The following is a 25,115-nucleotide window of genomic DNA, read 5'->3' as shown; positions in this document are numbered from 1 at the left end:
AGTCTGGATGTGTATATCCTTAGTTTCATTCTGGTTCAGTAGCGCATGTATGGGCAAAGATTGGTCTAAACACTCTATTTTGGTGCATCACCTCCTTAGATTAGAGCTAGGTAGATTTTCTTTCATCCTCTCCTTCTCCCTTTTCCTCTCCAAGAGTAGTTAGGTGTGCCCTGATAGTAAGAGGAAGCTGGCCTTCTCCAGAGGCTCAACCACGCAGTTCAAGTCCCACAGCTTGGAGGTTGTTTCCATGTTTCACTAGTTTTTCCTCGTGCATAGGCCTTGGACAAGGGTGCAAACCTAAGTGACAACAATTTTTGGCACGCCCAGTGGGACTCACCTATTAAAGATTTAAAGTCTACTGGTGTCAAAGAAGAAAGAGTTTCAAGATTAATACTAAAGAGATAGTACTGGCTTCGGTGTTTAAGCCTTCAAGAGGTTGATTCTTCAAAGTACTTGGCGACTCTAAGCTTTGACAAATCTGGTTCCAGACCAAAGTTGTAGAAATTCATGCCCAGAGCTGAAACAAGGGCATCTTCTAGAGGTAAATTTCAATATCAAGAGCTTTCTCTTTCAAATCCTAGAAGAAGGAGGACTATAATTTTATTATCACCAGTTAGGTGTGTAATAACAGTCGATATACCTGTAAGATCTATCTCTACTCCTCCTGTTGTTCGAACTCAGCCTAGATTATCATCAACATTCATCAATAGAACACTTTTTTACATGGCACAACCAAGAGTTCATGCTTTTTCCACCTTTAATGGTGGAAGTCCTCTATTGTTAGCCCAAAGACATGACATACCAGTATCTGCACTCAAAAGTATACTTGATTTTACTGGTGAAACTTCCATCTCCCCTTTAGAGCATATCCAAGAAGTAGCAAATGTCTGTAATATTCATGGTATTACAGAAGATGATGTTGTTGTCAGACTTCTAGCCTCATCTTTAAAAGAAAAAGCATTACAGTGGTATAGAGGCTTAGCTCATGGTTCTATAACTGATTGGGATGGACTAGGAGTAGGATTATGCAAATATTTTGAGGATAGAAGTGACTATCTGTCACTTTTAGAGCAGTTGACTACTATTAAAAGAGCCCCCCATGAGTGTATGACTGATTTTAACTATAGATTTCAAAAGACATGGGATAGAATACCTACTACAGTGAAACCTACCCCTGGTAATGCCTTCTTGCATTACCTTAGAGCTTTTAACAGTGATATTGCCACTACAATCCAAACTATGGGAGGAGATACCTTGCCTAATGCCTATGAGATAGCCATAAAAGCTGAGAACATCCTAATACAAGGAGGAAAGTTGGCTCCAAGGCCCCCTATGCCTTTCTTTCCTGATGTTCCCAACCACCAACTAGCAATGGCTCCTCTTCCTACAACTTATACATCACAAGCCCTTCCTCAAGTCCCTCAAGCTTCCACATCCTCAAATGGGATAGATGAACTCAAAGAGATGCTCCAAGGTCTAGTGCTGAATACATATAAGAGAGAGAAGACCCTGGATAAAAAATTGCAAGAGCAGGGGAGGGAGTTGAAAGACCAAGGAAAGAGATTAGAGGATAGTTTTTCTATGATAGAAAAAATGAGTAACAAGGTGGTGGCCTTGGAGAGGCACCAAGCTCAAGGTGCCAAGCCTCCCCAATTGCAATATCAAGCTCCAAATGGTGGTAGGCCTCCTAATCAGTGGAATAGCTCTTTTGATCAGGGTAGGAAAAATAGTCATGGTTTTGCTTCAAGCTCAAATCATAACAGAGCTATAGTCCCTCAGAATAACTTGGCCCAAGATCAAGATTTCTATCCTTCCTGCAACTATTCTTATGCCTATTGCATGTGCCAGAAGGCAGAATCTTATTTGGCCCTAACTGTCCAAGAGCCTGTAGCAAAGCAATTATCCAAGGAGGATCATTCCAAGGAGGCCTCATATATTCAAGGGCATGATGATTTCTCTTTCATGAATCATCAGATTGGGGAGCATTGTAATGTAAACCAGGATTCCATCGCTCATAACACTAGAAGCAAAAAAAGAGCTATGGAAGATGTTGTCCCTCCTCCTCCTAATCAAGCCTCAACTTCAAATATAGCATCTCATGAGCAAGCAGCAAATGGACGAACAAGTACTTCGCAGTAGCACAGGCTAGATTCTAGAAGGAAAGATGCAAATGATCCTTATGTTGCTCCATCTCAACCCCTTATAAGTGCAGCTCCCAAAGTTTCTACCAAAGTTCCTAATGCACCATTTAGTGTGGTAGAGCAAATGAAGAAGACAAATGTGAACATTTCTATGTGGGATGCTATTGCTACCATACCAATGCAAAAGAGGATGCTGCAGCAAGAATTAGAGAAGATTGAACCCAAGGATCAGCCATCTACCATGGAGAGTGCCACAAGTCTAGTACAACTAGCAGGGGATGTGGAGACAAATAAAAAGGTTAGACCTCCTCCATTCTATGTTTCTCTGATTATAGGGGGCAAATTAGTCCACAATTGCATGATAGATTCAGGGGCTAGTAGCTCAGTGATGCCTAGGTGTGTTGCTAACGCTTTAGGAATGAAGTATGAGCCCATTGCTAGGGATGTGTTACAGTTGGATGGTAGTACTGTCAAAACTGTAGGTATCCTTAGGAATGTGGAGATGGCCCTACATGCATTCCCTGGTTGCACTGTGATTCAAGACATATATGTTGCTGAAGTTAAGCCCCACTTTGCTATCTGTCTTTCAAGAGACTTCACTGCTCAAATTGGTGGATTTGTATCTGCTGATTGGTCATATATGTCTTTTAGACCGGATATGGAGCCAATGCTTCAATCAAAGCAGAACCTCAAGCCCTTCATCACAATGAATCCTACACCCCCAACTTCATCAATATGAATTGTTCCATTTTAGAAATGAACAAAAATGACACAATAAATGAGCCTGCCACTTCCATAGCGAAGATTCCTAATTTCTTCTTGGATGAGTGGGAAAATGCATATCAGTTTGAGCTTATGTTAGAGACTCTTGAGATAGGCCTTAGTACATATTGCATAATAGAGAAAGATGCCTAAGTTCCTGATCTTGTTGGGACTAATGATGATATAAATGGAACATGGAGTATGTACTTTGATGGCTCAAGGAATAGAAATGGATCAGGGGCTAGTATTATGTTGATCTCTCCTGCACAAATAAGATACTACTTCTCCTTTAGACTCTAATTTAGTTGCACCAATAATGTGGCCGAGTATGAATCCTTGATTCAAGGCCTCCTACTTGCCCAAAAGAGAGGAATTCAAGCCTTGAAAGTATATGGAGATACTGAGTTGGTAGTCAATCAGGTGAGAAACCAGAACATCACCAAAAATGGCCTGCTCAAGTCTTACAAACACAGAGTCTGGGATTTGCTTGAGGGCTTCAACACATTTAATATTTAGAGCATTCCTAGGAAAGAAAATAAACATGTTGATAGACTTGCAGCAATAGGTGCATCTTATGATGTACTAGGGAATCTTGAGGAGAAGAAGAAGCAACAAATAAAGGTGGTAGTGAGGCTTGCCATCCTTGACAACAACACTCATTGGCAGGTGTTTGATTCTGATGAGAAAATTGTGAGTTTCTTGCAGAATGAGGCAAAATTCTCAGATAGAAACTAGTCAAGACTACAAGATCAGTATGGTGATCAGATCATTCATCTCAGTTCTAACAAGTTGCCCAAGGGTCTCATTACCTTGGAGAGTGTCTTTAATCCTCATGATCAAACAAGAGGCAAAGGAATGAATCTAGCTGCAGAAAAGGATGATCATGCCCTAGTTACAATTGCTGATGGAAAATCTCTCAATATGGGGAAGGTATGTTCTGAAACTAAGCAAGAAAGCTTCATTCATCTATGTCAAGAATTTAATGATGTATTTGCTTGGACATATGATGACTTAAAAGGGTTTGACCCTAGTTTGTTTCAGCATACCATAGATTTAATTGATAAGGCCAAACCAGTAAGGCAAAAATAGAGGCCAATGAAGCCTAATATTGATCCTTTAATGAGAAAGGAGCTATCCAAGTTGATTGAGGCTAATATAATTTTTCCCATCAAGCACTCATCATGGGTAGCCAACCTAGTCCCTGTTAGGAAGAAAAATGGAGAAATCAGACTGTGTGTGGACTTTAGGGATCTTAATCAAGCTTCCCTTAAAGATCACCATCCTCTCCCTTCCATGGAGCAGATTCTGTCCAAGGTTAGTGGTTCATGGAGATTCTCTTTTCTTGATGGATTCTCTGGTTATAATCAAGTGCTAGTTAAAGAATCTGACAAACATAAGACAACATTTATTACTAAATGGGGCACCTATGCTTATTGCAAGATGCCATTTGGGCTAACAAATGCAGGTGCCACATTTCAAAAGGCAATGGAGATGGCCTTTAAAAAATTAATTGACAAGTTTTTCTTAGTATACCTTGATGATATAACTGTATATTCAAAAAATGTAGAAGATCATTTTGATCATCTAAGACAGGTATTTCTAAGGTGTAGAGAGTTTGGGGTCTCCCTTAACCCAGCCAAGTGTGTCTTTTCTACAAGCCAAGGAAAATTATTGGGACACATTGTATCTAAGGATGGGCTGACCATTGATCCCAAAAGAACAAAGGCAATACTTGCCCTTCCTATTCCTAAACACAAGAAGGGGCTGCAAAGTTTCCTTGGTAGGATAAATTTTGTAAGAAGGTTTATTCCTAATCTTTCTACCATGGTGAAACCTCTTACAGCTATGCTTAAGAAAGGTATGGTCTTCTCATGGACCAAGGAAGGGAAGGAGAGTTTTGAAGAGATCAAGGCAGCCATAGCCTCAGCTCCTACCCTCATGAACCCAAATTTTGAGAAAGATTTCATCCTCTATACTTTAGGTGGTGAGTCAAGTATCTCTGTTGTCTTGACTCAAACAAATGACAAGGATGAGGAGCAACCCATAGCTTTCTTCAATGAAGGGCTTAAAGAATATGAAAATAAGTACAACTTTATTGAGAAGCAGGCCCTTGCAGTCATTAGAGCCTTGAAGAAATTCAAGCACCTCTTATCCCACAATAGGATCCATTTGTTGGTGCCCCATGCCAGTGTAAAAGACTTCCTGTTAAGAAAAGATATCAGTGAAAAGAGAGCTAGATGGATCACTAAGGTAATGGAGTATGATGTTGATATTTAGATTACCAAGCTAGTAAGAGGGAAAGGGTTGGGCAAAGAAATGTTATCAGGTCAGGATTTTGATGAAGAGTCTGCTATGGCATTAACAGAGCAGCAGGAGGAAGGAAATGTTAATGGTCCAAGGAGCTGGATAAATGATATGAAGAGCTTCTTATCAGGGAATGGATATCCTTAGGGATTGGACAGAGCTAAAAGAAGACAATATAGACTGCAGTCCATTCCCTATGCTGTAATTGATGTTATCCTATTCAGGAGGGATTTTAATGGGACCCTGTTGAGATGCATTGAAGAGGATCAAGCTGAGAAGATGATTAAGAAACTTCATGATGGCCCTGATGGTGGTCATTTCTCTGTAAGAACAACTGCCATGAAGATCATGAGGGCTGGTTATTATTGGCCATCCTTGTTTCACAATTGTTATAGATATGTGAGAAAGTGTGAGAAGTGTACTTTCTTCTTAGGCAAACAGAGGCTTCCAGCTCTCCCCCTTCATCCTATTCAGGTGGATCAGCCCTTTACTCAGTGGGGATTAGATTTTATAGGTCCCATTAATCCTCCATCTAGTGCAGATCATAAATATATTTTTGGCTACTACTGATTATTTCACTAGGTGGACAGAGGCAGTTGCCTTCAAGGATGTCATAGAACCATCAGTTGTTGAGTTCTTTGATGGGATTGTATCTAGGTTTGGTGCTCCTTCTACTATTATTTCGAACAATGCTAAGTCTTTTGTTGGGACCCAGATTTGTGCATGGACAATGAACCACAATATCTACTTGAGCACATCATCAAATTACTATCCCCAAGGTAATGGTTTGACTGAGTCTTCCAACAAGAATCTGATCAGAATCATGAAGAGGACAATAGAGGACAATCAGAGAGCCTGGCATAAGAAATTAAGAACTGCTTTGTGGGTTGATAGGATAACACCCAAGAGATCTATTGGGAATTCACCTTTTGTGCTGGTAAATGGTAGGGAGGCCAGACTCCCAATTTCATTGGAATTCCCATCCTTGGAGTTGGCCCATCAGATGGAATTAATTGAAGATAGTGCCATGTTAGTAAGAATGGCAAAGCTAATTGAACTAGAAGAGAAGATAAATAAAGCTATACAAACCCTAGAGATACATCAGCAGCAGATGAAGAGGAATTTTGACAAGAAGGCTAGGGTCAGAACCTTCAGACAAGGAGATTTAGTTCTAAAATGGGATTCAGACAGAGCAAAACCAGGAAGACATTCCAAATTTGATGCATTATGGAGTGGCCCCTATCTGATTGCCAGTTGCAAACAGGCTAATGCATTTTAGCTGAGCAGGCCAAACAGTGAAGTTTTTCCCATTCCAGTCAATGGGATTTATCTCAAAGCTTGCTTCTGATGAGGGTCGAGTTCCTGTATATAGGTAGTTTAGTTTCTTTCTGTTGTTTCCTGCTTTTCAACAAGTGGGCAGGCACAACCGTCTTCCTACGAGGTAGCAAATTTTGAGGTGTTTCAGTTTGCAGAGGAAGTTTGTTTTGGTTCTAGTTGCAGTTGCAGAGTTTTAGGGTGTTCATGTTTTAATCTCTCATAGGTAGTGTTAGGTATGCACAGACCCATTTTTTGACTCCATAGCCCAATGAATACATGAGGCCACTGGTCATACACATAGCAGGCTTGTGTCCCCTATGAGTCGCCAGAAATGTTATCATTTTTTGCCCCGCCAAGATTCAAATTTCAAACGTCCAGCCCGTCCAACGGCTAATTCCCAAAGTTAATATTATTTTATTGCCTAAGCGATCAAGCCTTATAACATGGTTTCTGTGGCCCGTAGGTTCTCCATCGTCAGATCTGAGGAGATCAACGGTTAGCGCTATGTCACTTTTCAGAAGTTGCATGATGGATAGCATAGCGACATCACGCCCTATTGACTCATGTCCGGTGGGTCCATTTTGCAGGTCATCCAAGGTTCTTTGGTGGGTCAGAAAAGTTTCACGACGGGCGATCAGTTTCATGGGCCAAAGACGAGAAATGCCAGTGGGGCTCCCTGTCGCCATCGAAAAACTCATGAGTTTTCCAATAGCGACATAGTGCCCGACTAGCGAAAGACATGGTGGAACTGTGGGTGACGTGGAGGGGTGGTCGCAGTGAAGTTCCGACGCATCGCTAGCTCGGTGGACCTTGACATCAGTAGGGTTGGACCCGCCATCTTCTGATGTTTCACACAACTTTCTTCACCCTTGGATCGACGAATATCGACGGTTAGTGCTATGTCGCTCTTTAAAGTTGCACGATGAATATGATGGCAACATAGTGCCCTCCTACCACGTGTCCGATAAGTCTCAAATGTGCTCTGTCAGATGTCAGTGAGGATTCGTCAGTCAGTTGGTACGTGGCCAGTTCCATTTCATTAATGCACTGAGGGGGATGATCTATCTTGCTCGCCGTCAGATTGGTTCAGATCAATGACAAGTACCATCTCGCTATGGTGAAGTTGTGCAGTCTTTACCATGGCGACATAGCACCTTAGTGACACGTGTTAGGTGGGGCCATGTTATCTTGTAAACCTCAAGGGTGGTGCCGGTGTGCTGATAGAGAGAAGCAAAGTGTGAAGCACAATGAGTCTTCACGATCATCAAATTAGGTCAGATCGACGGGAGGTGCCATTTTTCTATGGTGAAGTGGCGCGATCTTTTACATGGCGACATAGTGCCCTTTCGCCATGTGGATCAACAGGGCCAGGTCTCACCAAGTTACGTCTGTCAGGTATTTCCAGGTGTCATTTGAGTGTCGCGCGGTTGCTGAGATGGCACCAGGTATGATGGTTTCGGGGGAAGAACAACATAGTGGTACGACGAGTCTTTATGATCGTCCGATTTAAGGTAAATCAACGGTTGGCACTATCTCGCCATGGGAAGTTGCACCATCTTTATGTTGGCGACATAGCACCTTGCTAACACATGTCTTGCTGGCCTGGCCAAGGTTGATGGTTGACAGCTGGCAGTTAGTGTGATCGTCACAATTAATGATAAAGGTTTGAAGGGTGGCGTGGTTAGTTCGATAAAGGGTGGTCAACATAGAAAGACTTAGCAGGGTGGCAAAAGGATAAAAAGCTATTGGTCCACGTGGCTCATTCTGGTGCCAAGGATACATTGACTTGTCAGCCTTGCTGATTCATGCACTAAAAAAGGAAAATTGAGGGTTATCTTGCAGATCTGATCTCGGCGATCAATCCAAACCACCAAAAATGAATGCAAAATATAGAGAGACACTCCACTGTCTCAATCGATCCATCTACCTAGTCAGAGCACAGTTATGGCATCTTTTCTGTCTTCTCAGGGCATTATTTGGCAGCAAGATCAGATTTTCTTCAGATCCCCATGATTGTCCTCCGCAGGACTTAATGGCAGGTAGCTACGAAGTCATTTAAGAAGGAAAAGATCTCAGTTATGCCTGAACTATAAAGGCAGATTTTGTAAATTTTGAAAGTGGGACCTTCTCTCTAATTTTCCTCTGCTATTGCTCTGTAATTCTAGTGTAAATTCCCCTGTGCCTCTAAACTGTCTAATTCTCCACTTATCTCCTTTAGCCATTGGTATTAAAGTGCAAGAATTCTTTTCCTGTGCTATTGCTTTGTGGAAATCTGTAATTTGCATGACTGTATCTCTGCTGGCCTGTGAATGATATATAAGTGAACTTTTTCCTTGTGTCATTCATCTTGGTTTTCTAATCTGTATGTGGTTATTTGATTAAAGCAAGTTTGGATGTGTATATCCTTAGTTTCATTACGGTTCAGTAGCTCATCTATGGGCAGAGATTGGTCTGAACACTCTATTTTGGTGCATTACCTCCTTAGATTAGAACTAGGTAGATTTTCTTTCGCGCTCTCCTTCTCCCTTTTCCTCTCCAAGAGTAGTTAGGTGCACCCTGATAGTAAGAGGAAGTCGACCTTCTTCGGAGACTCAACCTCGCAGTTCAAGTCCCACAGCTTGGAGGTTGTTTCCATGTTTCACTAGGTTGTCCTCGCGCATAGGCCTTGGACAAGGGTGCAAACCTAAGTGACAACAATTCCTAACATCAATATCCAAAGGATGCATTTGGTTTGATTCATTTTGGTTTAATATTGTATAGTTTATGAAGTTTTGAAGTGACACGAATCATAATTCAGACATACGTTCCATTTGACATAGATAATTTGAAGTCAATTTATGAGAAAACTTTTTATTTTTTTTGAATAGAAAGGTATCTCAATAAGCTAGTTCCTACATATTTTTCAAAAAAAATTGACCTAATTTACTAATTTTATCGAGGTGTCGAAGTCAGTTGATGCTGAATCAGTAATGAACCTATAATGAGTTAAACTCATATTTGAAAGTCTTAATGAATATAATATGTATTACAATTATAGTCGTTGGAAAGCTTGCTCCGAGTAGCACAAATTGGCATTTTTTATTTTATAGTAGGAGATCATTCAATCTCAATTTTAGGGGTCAAAAGAGCCAATTTCATTTTTCTCCAGAAAACAACACAAAAAAATTGTAATTTGAGATGTTTGCATGAACACAATGTTCGCGAGAACTTGTCTAATATGTTCATGTGAACAAATGTTCGCACAAACATATGAGAAAATAATCTGACAGCCAAAAATTTAATTTAACGTGTTCACACAAACATTTATAATCATTTGTGTTCACACGAACATACAAAAAAGGAAAATTTATCAAGATCTCAAACGGAAAAGTGGAATTTTAATTGCAAAATCGCCATTACAAATATGTTCGCATGAACATATTAACAAGGTATGTTCGCACGAACATACCTTATTTAAGCTTAATTTGTTTGCGCAAAAATAGCACACATATATGTTCGCGCGAACATAGTTCGCATGTTCAGGCGAACATACGTAAAATTCTATATGTGAATTTTTCATCATTTCGCGATTTCCTTTGTCCCCCAAAAGTGGTACCCAGTATTGTGGGTTCACCCGATATCGATGTTCTCCTCCTTATAACTAGAGAAGTACTCTCTAACTCTTGTCATATGAAATGATGCCCCACTATTTATATACTAGATAGTCTGTGAGGTTGAGCTCACCATACAAGCTATAAGTGCAAACTCATCTTCCATTCTACTGGAGAGTTCATCTAAACTTGCTGAAGTTGCCACCTACTTCTTTGCCTTCTTCCTTTCTGGGCAATCACTGACATAGTGACCATACTCATGACATCCAAGGCATTTGACCTTAGAAAGGCCCTTCTTCTTCTTCTTCTCACTTTGTGAGTTAGATCCTTTGCTAGATCCCTTCTTTCCTTTCACTTGCCCTACTAGGGAAACATTTTCCTGTTCCACCTCACTTTCCTAACTCTTGTTGGCCCCATTCACAAGACTTAGTCTAAACTCCTCCTTAGTGAAATCAGTCCATATTCAATCCCAACTTGGTAAGGTATCTTGTCCACTGACAAGTTGAACAAAGACACTCCACTATTTAGAAAACCCATTTAGGGCTATTCCCACTAGCTCATCATCATTGGGACTATCTCTAACAACTACTAATTCATCCTTGACAAGTCTAAGCCTAGTGAGGTAACTTGTAACATCTTCTTCCAAGATCATTCAGGTATTCTTCATCTTCTCTTCGAGAATCATCTTCTTGTTGGTGGTAGCATTTTGGTACAGATTCATAATGGTGTCCCACATCTTCTTCATTATATCTAGCTCTGAGATATGTGGAACAATATGATCCTTGACACCACCAAGGATAATCCTCCTTGCCTTGGCATTATCCTTCTTATATGCTACAAGATGTGTCAAATTCATTGGTACAACTACAAAACTGATAGCATAATCCTTGATACCATTCTCTTCCAATAATAAAGAAATTTTGGCCTTCCAGACACCAAAATCAAGAAGCCATCTCAAGGGATTAAAGCAATAATAAACCTAAAGAGATCATGATTTCTTTCCTAGGGAAAAACTCTTCTACCCTCAACAATGATATGATACCATGTGAAAATTAACACTATTACAGTCACTAATTATTAATCTCCTATCGCAAATGATTATTAAATTTTTGAAAACAAATTCACAGCTAATATTGAAAAATAACACAACTGCAACTTCACCAATAAAATATAGAAAGAAATTCAGAACGCAAACAACACAATATTTTTAGAAAAATCGTCCCTAGAAAAACTCCTAAGGGAAAGCCAGTTTTGTAGATGGAAAATATATTAACTTTAGCAAATCAAGAGATACAAAATTCTTTGCCTCTCACTGGAAAAATTCAAACGACCTCTTAATTTCTCCTATTGATATTCTTTGCTGCTATCCCCATTATCACTATGCCCTTGCTAACATTGCAAGACTGTTTGCTATCACTACAAACTCATTTGCTAACACTACAAATGCTTCTACAACCCTTGTTGTTCTCTATACTATTCTATTCTCCAAATGCCTCCCTTGACCCCTTTTTATAGTACTTAACCAAGAGGTTTCTAGTTGCTTCTTGATCAAGACAACTCAACCAAGAAGTTTCTAGTTGCTCGGGGCTTCTAGTTCCAATAGGTTACTCAGGGCTTCTAGAAGGAGTCAATTAATTAATAAATAATTATTGTAACTCTTAACATTTATTTTTCAATTAATCACATGTGGATGAACAACTATCCAAGCTACCTAAAACTAACACTAAAGGGGTGTTGATTTGGAGTGTTGAAGTTTGAAGTGTGGAGTTTCCAATTGTCGTTGTTATTTGGGGAAGCTTTTGTGATCATATTAAAGACTATTGGAGGATCTCTAGCAATATTATTCAAAATTTATTTGAATAGAAGATGGTTGATGGTGTATTTGGCCAAAGAATGTTATTTGTCTTGTATCTATTTAATGAGGCAAAAGATTGTTTCAAAGGATAGCTTGTGCTAAAGACATATACGACTAGAAGGAAGAGAAATTGAAAGTGTGATATTATTTAAAATGTGTGAAATTGGAGTTAAACAATAAAAGATAAATAAGTATTGTGTTAAGCTGCTAATCATAGATTAATGGTCTTTGCATTACCTCTATGAAAATGAGAGTGTCAGAGAGTGTGTGCATATTTTTTGTGAGAGAAGAATATTGTTGCTAATGTACGGAAATTATGTTGATAGAAAAGGATAAATAAGAGTTGTAGCAGTTGCTAAATAAGAGAGGAGATTTTAATATATATCTCTAAAATCTTGATTAAAAATTATGGGTTTAGTACTAGTTGTTAATCATCTTATTTTTGACATAGGTGCTAGATGAGGTATATAGAGTTTGAAAATAAACTATATGCATGTCTAGAATTATGTTAGTTGTGGGACTTAGCATTGATTACAAAATGAGATGGTGTGCTAGAGATTATTGTCATGGTGCAAACGTCCATCTAAAATTTGGGTTCTAAGTTGCGATGAAAAGTGTTTGAGTTGGTAATGAGAGAATGTGTCTATCTAATTCTAAAGGCTATGATGTTGTCAATAGTGGTCATGTAATAGAAGGTTGTTGCATTGATATCCCCCAACAAAGTGATGGAAATTTAATTACTGAATGGACTATGTATTTTGGCGTAACTTTGAGTGAATGTCACCTTTGTCAAAAGAAAAATTTAGAAAATGTTTTTACCTCATATATTATAAGGGTGCATTATGAGTTATACTTGACACGCCAAAGTTTTTTGGGTTTAACATATTGATGAACCATGTATTTGAAAAAGATTTATATACAACTGATGAGTACAGTGGTAGGGTACCCATATATCTTAGTAGATGGATTTCTTTATAAGTAGGAGGTATTTTGCATAGCAAGTCAAATTGTGATACTTCTATCATGATTTAAGCGTATTTCTTTTGAGTCAAAGATATTGACCCATGTTTCATGAGTAGTGATTTAGACATGAATCCATCGATCATGAGAATAAATGGAACACTTAATACTCCTTGGATCTAGGTGAGAATCTACCTCGCGAGCAAAAACTAGATCCAATTAGTACTAAGGGTTCTGTTTAATCTTATGAGAGATAAATTCATGTTTCCATCACTACTCATGAAACATAGGTCAATGAATTTGACTGAAAAATAGGTCAATGAGTTTGACCGTCATTGCAGCCATTGTTAATTACATGATATGATGTTATGATTTGGAGCTCACGCAAGCGTGTGATAAAACTGAACTCCGTGCTCTTCTGACGTAGACCAAAGAGAAATTTGTGATTATTATGGACATTGCTTGCTCCATCGATATGGGTGATAGGGCTTTGAATCCTTCTCCACCAGGTGATCAGCAAGGGCTAGAGAGGAGCAGCATTACATTGTCTGGTTTGCTTAATTTCACCGATGGGTGCTGGTCCTACTGCGGCGAGGAGCGTATTATTGTGTTTACGATGAATCACAAGGAAATCCTTGATCCTGCCCTGCTCAGAAGTGGTCAGATGGACATGCACATTTTCCTTTCATTTTGCACATTCGAGGCATTTAAATCTCTCGCATACAATTACTTGCAGGTTGAGTAGCATCCTCTGCTCGCTGCAGTGGAGGAGAGGATGAATTCTGGTGCTGAGGTGACTTGTGCAGAAATTATAGAAGTTTTAATGAATAAAGCTGAGGAGTCCAGCGAAGCGCTGAATGATATGATTTATGTCATGGATGCCAAGGTTAGGGTTAAAGAAGAAAAGGATTCAGTTTCACTCACATCCTTGGAAAACTATGGAAGAGGAATCTGAAACTTAAAAATAAGAATGAACTCTCAGAGGGGATGGTTAGGAAGCAGGGGAAGGGGAAGAAAAAAGGCGAGGGAGTTGAATGAATGTCTTTTGTTGTCATTGATTTTTTTTGGAAATTATGTAATTTGTTTATTTATTAAAAATAAGAGCTCTGCGGACATCAGTCCTTGACTTTTTGTAACCAATGATATTTTGACATTGGCATGTATTTGTCGTATATTGACAAGAGTTGTAGAAGGAGCTTAAGAAGAGTTCGAAGGAGTGTTGATTTAGAGTGTTGAAGTTTGGAGTTTGGGGTTGTGAACTGTTTTTTTTTTTTTTTTTTTTTTTTTTGGTTTGGGTAAGCTCTTGTGATCATATTGAAGACTATTGAAGTATCTCTAACAAGATGATTGAGAATGTATTTTAGTGGAAGATGGTTGATGGTGTATTTGGCCAAAGACTCTGATTTGTCTTCTATCCGTTCAATGAGGAAAAAGATCGTGTCAAAGGAAAACTTTCTCTAAACATATATATCGTTAGAAGGAAGAGAAAATTGAAAATGTTATATTGTTGGAAATGTGTGAATATGGAGCTAAACAATCAAAGATAAATTAATATTTTGTGAAGCATCTAGTCATAGAGTAGTGATCTTTGCAGCACCTCTATGAAATTAGGAGTGCTAGAGAGTGCATGCACACTTGCTATGATAAAAGAAGATTGTTGCTAATGTATGAAAATAATAGTTGTAGCAATTGCTAAACAAGAGAGGAGATCTTAATTTATATTTCTAAAAATCTTGGGTTTTATGAGCTTAGTAGTAGTTGTTAATGATCTTATTTTTAAATTAGTTGCTAGATGAGGTATATAGGATTTTTTAATAAATTGTATGCATGTCTAGAATTAAATTAGCTACAAGAGTTAGCGTTGATTAGAAAATGAGATGGTGTGCTAGAGATTGTTTTCATGGTGCAAATATCTGTCTGAAATGTGTGTTCTAATTTGGGATGTGAAGTGTTTGAGTTGGTGATGAGAGAATGCATCAATCAATTTTTAAAGGCTATGATATTGTCAATAGTGGTCATGTAATAAAATATTGTCACATTGATATCTCCCAACCAAGTGATAAAGATTGAATTTGTGAATCGGCTATGTATTTTGGCTTAACTTTGAGTGAATGTCACCATGCCCAAAAGAAAAATCTAGAAAATGTTGTACTCAAGATATTGTAAGAGGTGCATTATCAGTTGTTTCCAACAGCACAAAGATTTTTTGGTTTAACATATTTTTGAACATGTAACTAAAAAAGGATTCATATAGAACTGGTGAGTACAATGGTTGGGTACCTATGTATCTTAGTAGATGGATTTCTTTATAAGTAGAAGGTATTTTCTACAAGTCAAATTTTGATGTTGCTATCAGGATTGAAGTGCATTTTTTTTGAGTCAAACTTATTGACCCATATTTTATGAGTAGTGATTCAAACATGAATCCATCTCTCATGAGAATAAATAGAACAAATAGCACTCATTCGATCTAGTCGATGCTCAACTAGATCCAATAAGTGCTATTTGTTCCATTTATTCTCATGACAGATGGATTCATGTTTGAATCATTACTCATGAAACATAGGTCAATGAGTTTGACTCAAAAACTAAAAACTCAAATCTTTATAGCAATATCATGTGTGGATTTCTTTTTCAAAAGCCCAGAGAGATTATGATTTCCCATAATGATGATTTGTGGTCCTTAGAATCAGTGTGTTTGTTGTTTGTGGTTATTTAAAATGACTTGAGTGAAAAGTTTATGGTGATCTTGAAACCATGTGTAATTGGGGTTTGCAACGAGGTAAAACCATGTGTGTAATGTTTGTGGAGTTTGTGGAAAACTTCAAACCACTTCAAAGCATCACTTAGGGGTAAACTGTGAAAAAACAAGGTGTTTGTGATGCAGGGGAAACAATACAATCGATGATATTTGATAAATGATTGTAAATGGGTACCAAACAAGGCTTTAGACAAGGTTCCATAGTTTCTAGATCATGGGGGATATCTAAAAAAATTAATAATTAATTTATGAGGGGGTTTTAGAAGAAAAATTGATTATCCCAAGAAGAGTTTGCACAAACCAAAGACCAAGCCACCAATTTTGACCATGCTTTTCACATTCTATACATTATTTCATGTATCCTACTTTATTCTTACAACAAAATTTTTTATGACTTTTGTAACATTTAATATGTATTTCTTTATAAATTAATAGATTGGGTCTATGATTTGCAGAGCCCATTTTCAAGTTTCTAATCCATTTGGGTTTTCCCTCTATGACTAGTTTTTAACTAAAATATTAAAGGGTCTCTTTTCTTTTGTAAGAGAGAAGAGGTTAGAGATATTGAAATGAAGAAAATGACACAACCACAGGGATGTATATAATGCTTATTGATGCATAAGAAATTATCTTCAAAAGAAATAAACCAAGAATATGTCTAGCTATTGCCAATGATGAAGAACAATAAAACAAAATAAATCTATAGGAAGGTTCACAAATTTACAAACAAGTGCAAGTAGTACCAATAGAGTAGTCTATTGCGTTGCCCAACATTTTTGCTATGCCATGTCCAAGCATCAACTTTGCTTTGATTTAAGAGACATGAGTAAATGCATTTTATTCATGAAGAACATAACTTATAAAGATGATCACGACATCTGCATTTTAGAAAAGTGGCCATGATTAGATATTTTGTAGATAATAAAATTTTATGTACTAACTATTCATGGATAGAGCTTCCTTATAAAAGTTTTAGTCAAAATAGAATGTTATTTGATCAATGTAACTATCAAAGTAAAATATTTTATTTTTCTCTCTTCTAAACTATTTATGTTCCATTTTTATAAGTTTTATTTCATTATTGGATAGACACAAAATTAATTTGAAACTATCACTTCTTTTAAATATTTATTCTATAAAAAGTACCATTTGCTAAATGACATATCAATTAACCTCATACAATACATAGCTAGCACTTGCACCCAAAGGAGGTGCAAGGGGTACATAGATAGGTGTTTGATTTGAAACCAAAAATTAAAATTTACATTAAAAATGGTACAATTGCATTTTAAAGTGTCAATCTTCATACATATATTAGTATATAAGTCATTCTCATACATAGTAACATCCATTTTGAAAGAGCTAAAATTATAGTAGGGCCCTATTGTTCTTTTTGTATTTCTTAGGAAAATGCAACATTCAAATGCATAAGAAGACATTAGAAACAATTGTATTTGTAACTATAAATTCTTGTTTGTTTCATCTTTTTGATCATTAGGTGTGAACTTGTAGATGTCAATACTATTAGATATCAATTATCAAGTGAAAAATGAAACTCAATCTTATCCTATTTTTTAGAAAACAATATTGGAAATTATATGATAATTTAAAATATATTTCATCAAATCTTATTGTCATTCAAGACTAAAGAATATAAGAATGCAAAGAGTTTACAACAATGACTAAAGAATAAGAAGAAAATATTTATATTTTAGAGAAATTAAAAAACTCAAAAGATTCAAATAATCTAAGTAAAAAGAAAATAAATCAACTCAAATAATTTTGAATAATTGAGAAATTAAAGAGAGTGATTTGAAGATAAACAATTTTATTAAAATGATACTAATGCCTAAAACTAGAACAACATAATGCCAACAAAAATACAAAACAACACCATGCAATCTATAATGTGTTCATATCGAAATTGAAGTTATATATTTTCATGAACAATCACATACTATTTTTTAGATATTCATAGATATTAATAACTTCATTGAATTATGTCAATTTTTAATTGGAATATAAATAATATTCTTACAAATAAAAGATCTTAATAGTTTATATGATGAATGGTTAAAATTTATTCTATAAGAGTGTTATTATTAATTATTATTATAACATTATTATTTTCTAATAAGGAAAAAATAAAATTAAAATAATTTAAAAGATAAAAGAAATAAAAAGAAGTAGCAAATATAAAATTATTCTCTAATATAAATACCAATGTACTTTATATCCGAAAAAAAATGCACAATATGTTATTATTAGCTAAAATAGTAGACACCTAAATTAGCCCTAAAATTTTCACTAATATAATTCAGGAGTCTATAAGAAAGGCAAAACAAATAGAACTTTTGAATTAAATTTATATGTTTTATGGATTGCAATTTCAATCATGATGACATGATGATCTAGTGGGATTAGGAATTGAATTTTATACTAGTTATCTTACTTAAATTGTTGTAGTAAGTGTGTGAAAATATCATTTTAAAAGAAACTTATATAATTTTTATAGGGATAACCACGATATCAAATCCTCGCAATGAAATTTTCAAAATCTTGGTAAATTTGTGCACAATAAATATGAATTGAAACAAACAAAGAATATTTAAAACCCTCCCAACGAGAATAAAAATATTCATAAGAAAATAAAATTGACATTGAAACATTCAGTGTTTGTAAAGGAAACTTTTTAAATTATCAAAATCTCCCCTAGTAATAATTCATTTTTACTTCAAAAACCAAGAAAAATGATCTGACGGATTTAAAACTAGCGAAAGAATTGCACTTGATCTATAAAATTAATAAGGTACAAGGAAAATGTACCAATTTATGTGTGCCCTAGTGCCAATAGGAATTCCACCACTGCTTTGGAAATGTCAAATTGCATAGAAATATCCCTATCTTTTATTCAACTCTTATCATTATCATCATCCCTATGTTCTCCAAAATGTTTCAAGCAAATGAATTTGGCAGGTATAAGCAAAATTCAACAACCTTTGTTGCTACTTTTCTTCATCTCAAAGTTAATTGGGAAATCTAAAAGAGCTGTCATTGGAGAGAGGAAGCTGAAAGACGTACAACAAAAACAAGGCATCAAGCTCAACCACCCAATGTCATTTGTAGGTGCAACACAAGCAAACAACCTCCTTTATTGCCGCGTCAACATCCTCTCATAGATATCACAGTATGAAGCACTATCATAGTCAAAATGATCACAACAAGTGAGGGTTGTGAAGCTTATAAATTGGGTCATGGAAGTGTCAGTGACAAGCTTTATAACCATGAAATGATCACTACAAGTGAGGGCCATGAAAATATTATTAGAGAGGAAAATGTAGGATGGTCTTATGAAAATATTGCGAGGGAGGGTGTGGAAAACAGAGGGGAGGGTCTTTTGAAAATGTTGCAACTAGTCATTCTCAAGATTTGAACAGAGTATCTCTATAGAGACCTACCAAGGATTGAGGAGTGGTTGATCCAACAGCTCAGAGATAATTTAATTGCTCTCAAAATGAGATTTTTAAAATAAAAATTTGGATGAATTCATGCTGAAGAGAGTGATTTATGTACATGAAAACCCTACTCATTCCTATTCTCCATTCCAATGACATGTATTTTTTGGAATGGACTTATGTTCATGTTGGAGCTAAAATGGAATATATATTCCTATTCCTCATTCCTATTCTGCACACCAAACAAAAAACACAACAAGATATTCTAATTTCTAAAAACTATCTAATTGTATTCCAGCAACCAAATGGGCCCTAATTTTTTTAGAGTGAATATGAAATGCAATGAAAAGATTTACAGAGTGGATTCAATGAAAAGAATTTGGAGAATACATTGATTGGGGTGTTTGAATTGCTTAAACATCACACATTGAGCTTCATTCCAAGACTAAAAATGTTCAATAGTCAAAGTTGACTTATTTTTTCTAGATTTAATTTTCTCCTTAGTTTGTGATGTTTTTTTAACTTGGGCTTTGCAACTAAAAAAAAATTGAAAAAAAGGAAGATTTGAGTGATAGAACAAAGCAAGGACTATGTAAAATAGAGAGATAAGCATATGGAATATTTACAACTTATACGAAGTACACATTGGTGAGCACTATCTATCATACCCTAGATCTCCTTGAATTGCATGATATTTTAAGTCAAAAAGATGGTGTTGAATGATCCCATAACTGATGAAATAGATAAGGCAATGTGCAAGACAAGACTTCATATTACTACTTTTTAGAGAAGTATGTTGAATCTCCTTGGTCTCTAGCCAAACTATCCTTTATAGTCAAAACTGACAGGATTACAAGCTTTGGGTTTAACCATGGAGGAAACTCTAATGTTAAGCACGCTCTAGCTGGAGTAGTACTGAGATGGGTGACCTCTCGAGAAATCCTAGTGCTTCACCCCTATGAGCATCACCTAGATCCAATTAATGCTAGTGTTCCTTTTATTCTCATGACAGATGGATTCATGTTGAGTCAATACTCATGAAACATGGGTCAATGAGTTTGACTCAAAATCATAGTTAAATCTTGATAGCAATATCACAATTTGACTTGCTATGGAAATTATATCCTACTTATCAATTGATGAGCTTAAGTGGCTTTCTAATGAATAGTTCATAAGGCACAACACTTGGTGAAGGTTTTGCAAATGGTGTTGCAAGCTTTGGGTTTAACCATGAAGGAAACTTCGTTGTTAAGCGCACTTGAGCTGGAGTAGTTTTGGGATGGGTGACCTCCTTGGAAGTCCTGGTGCTTCACCCCTGTGAGCATCACCTAGATCCAATGAGTGTTAAGTGTGTTCTTTGTTTGTGGTTATCTAAAATGACTTGATTGTAAATTTTATGGTGATCTTGAAACCATGTGTGATTGGGGTTTGTGATGAGGCAAAACCATGTGTGTGATGTTTGTGGAGTTTGTGGTAAACTTCAAACCACTTCAAAGCATCAGTTAGGGGTAAATTGTGAAAACCCAAGGTGTTTGTGGTGCAAGGGAAACAATACAATCGATGATATTTGATAAGTAATTGTAAATGGGTACCAAACAAGGCTTTAGACAAGGTCAAATAGTTTCTAGATCATGGGGGATATCTTAAAAAAATGATAATTAATTTATGGAGGGTTGTTAGAAGAAAAAATGATTGTCCCAAGCAGTGTTAGCTCAAACCAAAGACCCAACAACCAATTTTGACCATGCTTTACATGTTCTATGCATTGTTTTACCTATCCTACATTATTGTTGCAATAAACTTTGGTTTGTGGCTTTTGTAACATTTAATATGTATTATTTTTTACAAATTAATAGATTGGACCTATGATTTCTAGAGCCTATTTTCAGGTTTCTCATCTATTTGGGTTTTTCCTCTATGGCTAGTTTTTAACTAAAATATTAAAAGGTTTCTTATCCTTTGTAAGAGAGAAGAGCTTAGAGATATTGAAATAAAGAAAACGACACAGTCATATCTAGATAGAGATGTATATAATGATTATCGATGCATAAGAAATTATCTTCAAAAAAAATAAACCAAGAATATATCCGGCTATTGCCAATGATGAAGAACAATAAAACAAAATAAATCTATAAGAAGGTTCACAAATTTACAAACAAGTGCAAGTAGTACCAATAGACCTAGTCTATTGCCTCGCCCAACATTTTTGCTATGTCATGTCCAAGCAACAACTTTGCTTTGCAAGAGATAGGAGTACATGCATTTTATTCATGAAGAACAAAACTTATAAAGGTGATCACCAAGTCTACATTTTAGAAGAGTGGCCATGATTAGATGTTTTGTAGATGATAAAATTTTGTATACCAACCATTCATAAATACAACTTCCTTGTAAAAGTTTTAGTCAAAATAGAATATTACTTTATCAAAAGTAGTTATCAAAGTAAAATATTTTATTTTTCTCCTTTCGAAACTATTCATCTTCCTTTTTATAAGTTTCATTTCATACACAATTAATTTGACTCCATACAATACATAAATACATAGGAAAAATGCATAAAGTACTTTGTACTTTGAACTCTTTTCTTGGCCCTCTTCCACGTACCCATCGCTTACTAGAAAGCAATTATTATTAGCCTCTCTTAACGGAGGACCAGGACCACTAAATCGAAAAGGAAACTTCTTTAGAGATTGATGAGTAGTAGGTATCAAGGTCTACACGCTTCCGACCACTGGTCAATTCACTAAAGTTATTGCAACAATTTAAATACTGTGGATACGCAATTTCCGCAACATGACTTTTAAAGATGCCCAAAGCAAGTGCCGCCACGTTTGACTCTACTTATTATGTAATTGAAAATAAAAAACTCATCGCATTCATATTTTCGATTAAATAATAAATACATCCAAATGTGCATTCTGGATAGACGGTGTATTATTATTATTTTATTATTTATGACGTGCTCTCCAAGTTATGTTGCCGGATATAGATCACCACAATTGGCAAAGGTTTCTCCGAACTAAAGAGATAAACCTGCCTTTGATCTGTTGAGGATGGAGCAGCTGATTGCAAAAATATGGTCATTTATCGGCCTTTTCACTCTCCTCCAAAACATTCTTCCACCACAGCTGCACAAAATCCTAATGAACTGGTTATCATATCTCAAGGATTATTTCAATCCCCCTCTCTACCATCTGGAAATTCCCGAATTCAAAGACAGCTATGGCGTCAACGGCAACGATCTCTACGACATCGTCGAGCGCTATCTCGACGGTCTGGATGGAATCAGCCGCACTAGAAAACTGATCCTGTTTCGCGCAAAGAACTCCACCAATTTAGGGTTTTCCCCAGCGTTGGACGAGGTAGTGGAAGACAGCTTCAACGGCGTCAAGCTCTGGTGGACGCACAACGCCATAGTCGAGGAAGGAAGTGGAAGGGATGGCAACACGGCAAATGCAAAGCAGCAATTTACCCTGAAAGCAGAACATCCAGATAAAGGGTTTGTCCGCGCTTACTTCGACCACATAGCCGATCGCACAGAAGAGCTCAGTTTGCTGAACAAAGATCTGATGCTGTATACCAACAACGAAAACGCTCGGTGGGGTAATGGCTGGATTGGAGTGCCCTTCAAACATCCATCGACCTTCGCCTCTCTCGCCCTCGATCCGCTTCTCAAGTCGAGAATCGCCAGAGATCTTGACCGATTTAAGAGCGGCAGAGAGTTTTACCGAAGAGTTGGGCGTTCCTGGAAGCGCGGGTATCTTCTTCACGGCCCCCCTGGAACTGGGAAATCTACCCTCATTGCGGCCATTGCTAATTACATGAGATATGACGTTTATGATTTGGAGCTCACGCAAGTGTGTGATAACACTGAGCTCAGGGCCCTTCTGACGCAGACCAAAGAGAAATCAGTGATTATTATTGAGGACATTGATTGCTCCATCAATTTGGGCGATAGGGCTTCGAATCCTTCTCCGCCAGGGGATCAGCAAGGGCCAGAGAGGAGCAGCATTACATTGTCTGGTTTGCTCAATTTCACGGACGGGCTGTGGTCCTGCTGTGGCGAGGAGCGCATTATTGTGTTTACTACGAATCACAAGGAAATGCTTGACCCTGCCCTGCTCAGAAGCGGGCGGATGGACATGCACATTTTCCTTTCCTTTTGCACCTTCGAGGCGTTTAAATCTCTCGCCTACAATTATTTGCAGGTTGAGGACCATCCTCTGTTCGCAGCAGTGGAGGAGAGGATGAATTCTAGGGTTGAGATGACTTGTGCAGAAATTATAGAGGTTTTGATGAATAAAGTTGAGGAGCCCAGCGAAGCGCTGAATGATGTGATTTGTTCTATGGATGCGAAGATTCGGGCTAAAGAAGAAAAGGATTCAGTTCCACCCACTTCCTTCGAAAATGTGGAAGAGGAATCTGAAACGCTAAAAATAAGAATGAATTCTCAGAGGGGATGGTCAGGGGGCAGGGGAGGGAGAAGGGTAAGGGGAAAGGGAGGAAGAAAGCGAGGGAGATGAATGAATGTCTTTTGCTTGTATTGATATCTTTGTGAATGGTCAGCGAGCAGGGGAGGGAGATGGGGCAGCGGAAAGGGAAAGGGAAAGGGAGAAAGAAAGCGAGGGAGACGAATGAATGTCTTTTGCTTGTAGAGATATTTTTGGGAAGATGTGTAATTTGTTTATTTATGAAAAAATAAGAGCTCTGCAAGCATCTGTCCGTGACTTTTTTTGTGACTAGTGATAATGATATTTTGACATTGATATGGAGTGTATGGACTTATGTATTTGCAGTATATTGATTCCTATCATGTTTCTATATCTATATATTATATTTCAATGGTGGAGTTGATAAAAGATAGGAAAATAAGGACAAAGAAAACAACTGAAATGAAAGATCTAGGATACATCTGGGTTTATAATCAACTAAAAGATAGCTATATATATTAAGTGTATGTCAAAGCTATTAGCGTGTTTGTTATCAAGAGAGGATATATTGTATATAGATACATTACAACAACATTACTACTAGTCCTTGCCTATATATAGGTAGGGAATTAATGTTTTCATTAGACCCCTACTTTAGTTTAAGCAATAAAAAATTTAAAATTTCTAAAGTTTGATGACCTTTTATTTTAAAATTAATTTATGTGTATTAATTTCATTTTTGATTGGTCATTTCCAGTTATGTTAGGATTTCAACTATTTTCTAATATGAAAAAATAAGAAAATTTTTATAGATAAACAACATTGCATTTATTAACTTTAATTTTTATAGATATATATATAATTACTGAATTATTTTTGTACAAGATTAAGATAAATATATGGCATACATTTTAAGTTTCTTAAGCTTCAAAACTAAATAAATTGGTATGAATTTTTTGACAATTAACTCATTTTAACCTTTGTAAAAAAGAAATATGGGTGATCAAGTTAAACTTATTATTCAAAATCATTTTTTCCTATTTTTAAATTACACAAGGGGCTCATGCTCTTTGGAGCTCTTGTTCAAAGATTGTTCTCAAACAAATTCAAATCAAGCTAGATTTAATTGATAGAAAAAATTAATAGTCAACCAAGCAATCAATCCATAGTTTCATGTGTTTATGTAACTTAGGTGACATTTCTTCCATTTCATATAATGGTTCTTATAAGGATATGAGATTACTAATACATAGCCCATGTTTAGGTGACATTTCTTACCTTTTCTATAATTAATAAATTGAAGGATTGTATTTAATTTTCTTTCAAAACTAAATGTTCTTCCATGTCTTCACAATTTGTGAATAGATATATACATATGTATGGATGTCGAGATCTAATCACACGCCAAAGAAACATTATTCCCTCTAACTCTCAATGCATCTACGTAGCATTTTATATTCATTTCTATCAACTATAAAGTTGAAAAACTAAGGACAACCACTAATTATGCCAGCCTAGATAAGGGAAAATGGCAAGCTAG

At 36.6% G+C, this 25,115-nt stretch overlaps 1 pseudogene across 1 annotated transcript; it reads left to right on the top strand.

The window, feature by feature from the left end:
• The first annotated feature begins 22,067 nt into the window (after window positions 1–22,067).
• On the top strand, window positions 22,068–23,874 carry LOC149545981 (AAA-ATPase At4g30250 pseudogene; annotated as a pseudogene). Its single transcript, XR_016353634.1, has one exon. The product of XR_016353634.1 is annotated as an AAA-ATPase At4g30250 pseudogene (transcript).
• Window positions 23,875–25,115: the final 1,241 nt, after the last annotated feature.

Source organism: Cupressus sempervirens, chromosome 7 (assembly GCF_028749045.1).
Source record: "Cupressus sempervirens isolate cs-2001-9-10 chromosome 7, ASM2874904v1, whole genome shotgun sequence".
In the NCBI taxonomy this organism is placed as follows: domain Eukaryota; kingdom Viridiplantae; phylum Streptophyta; class Pinopsida; order Cupressales; family Cupressaceae; genus Cupressus; species Cupressus sempervirens.
This window is presented reverse-complemented; position numbering and strand designations above follow the sequence as displayed.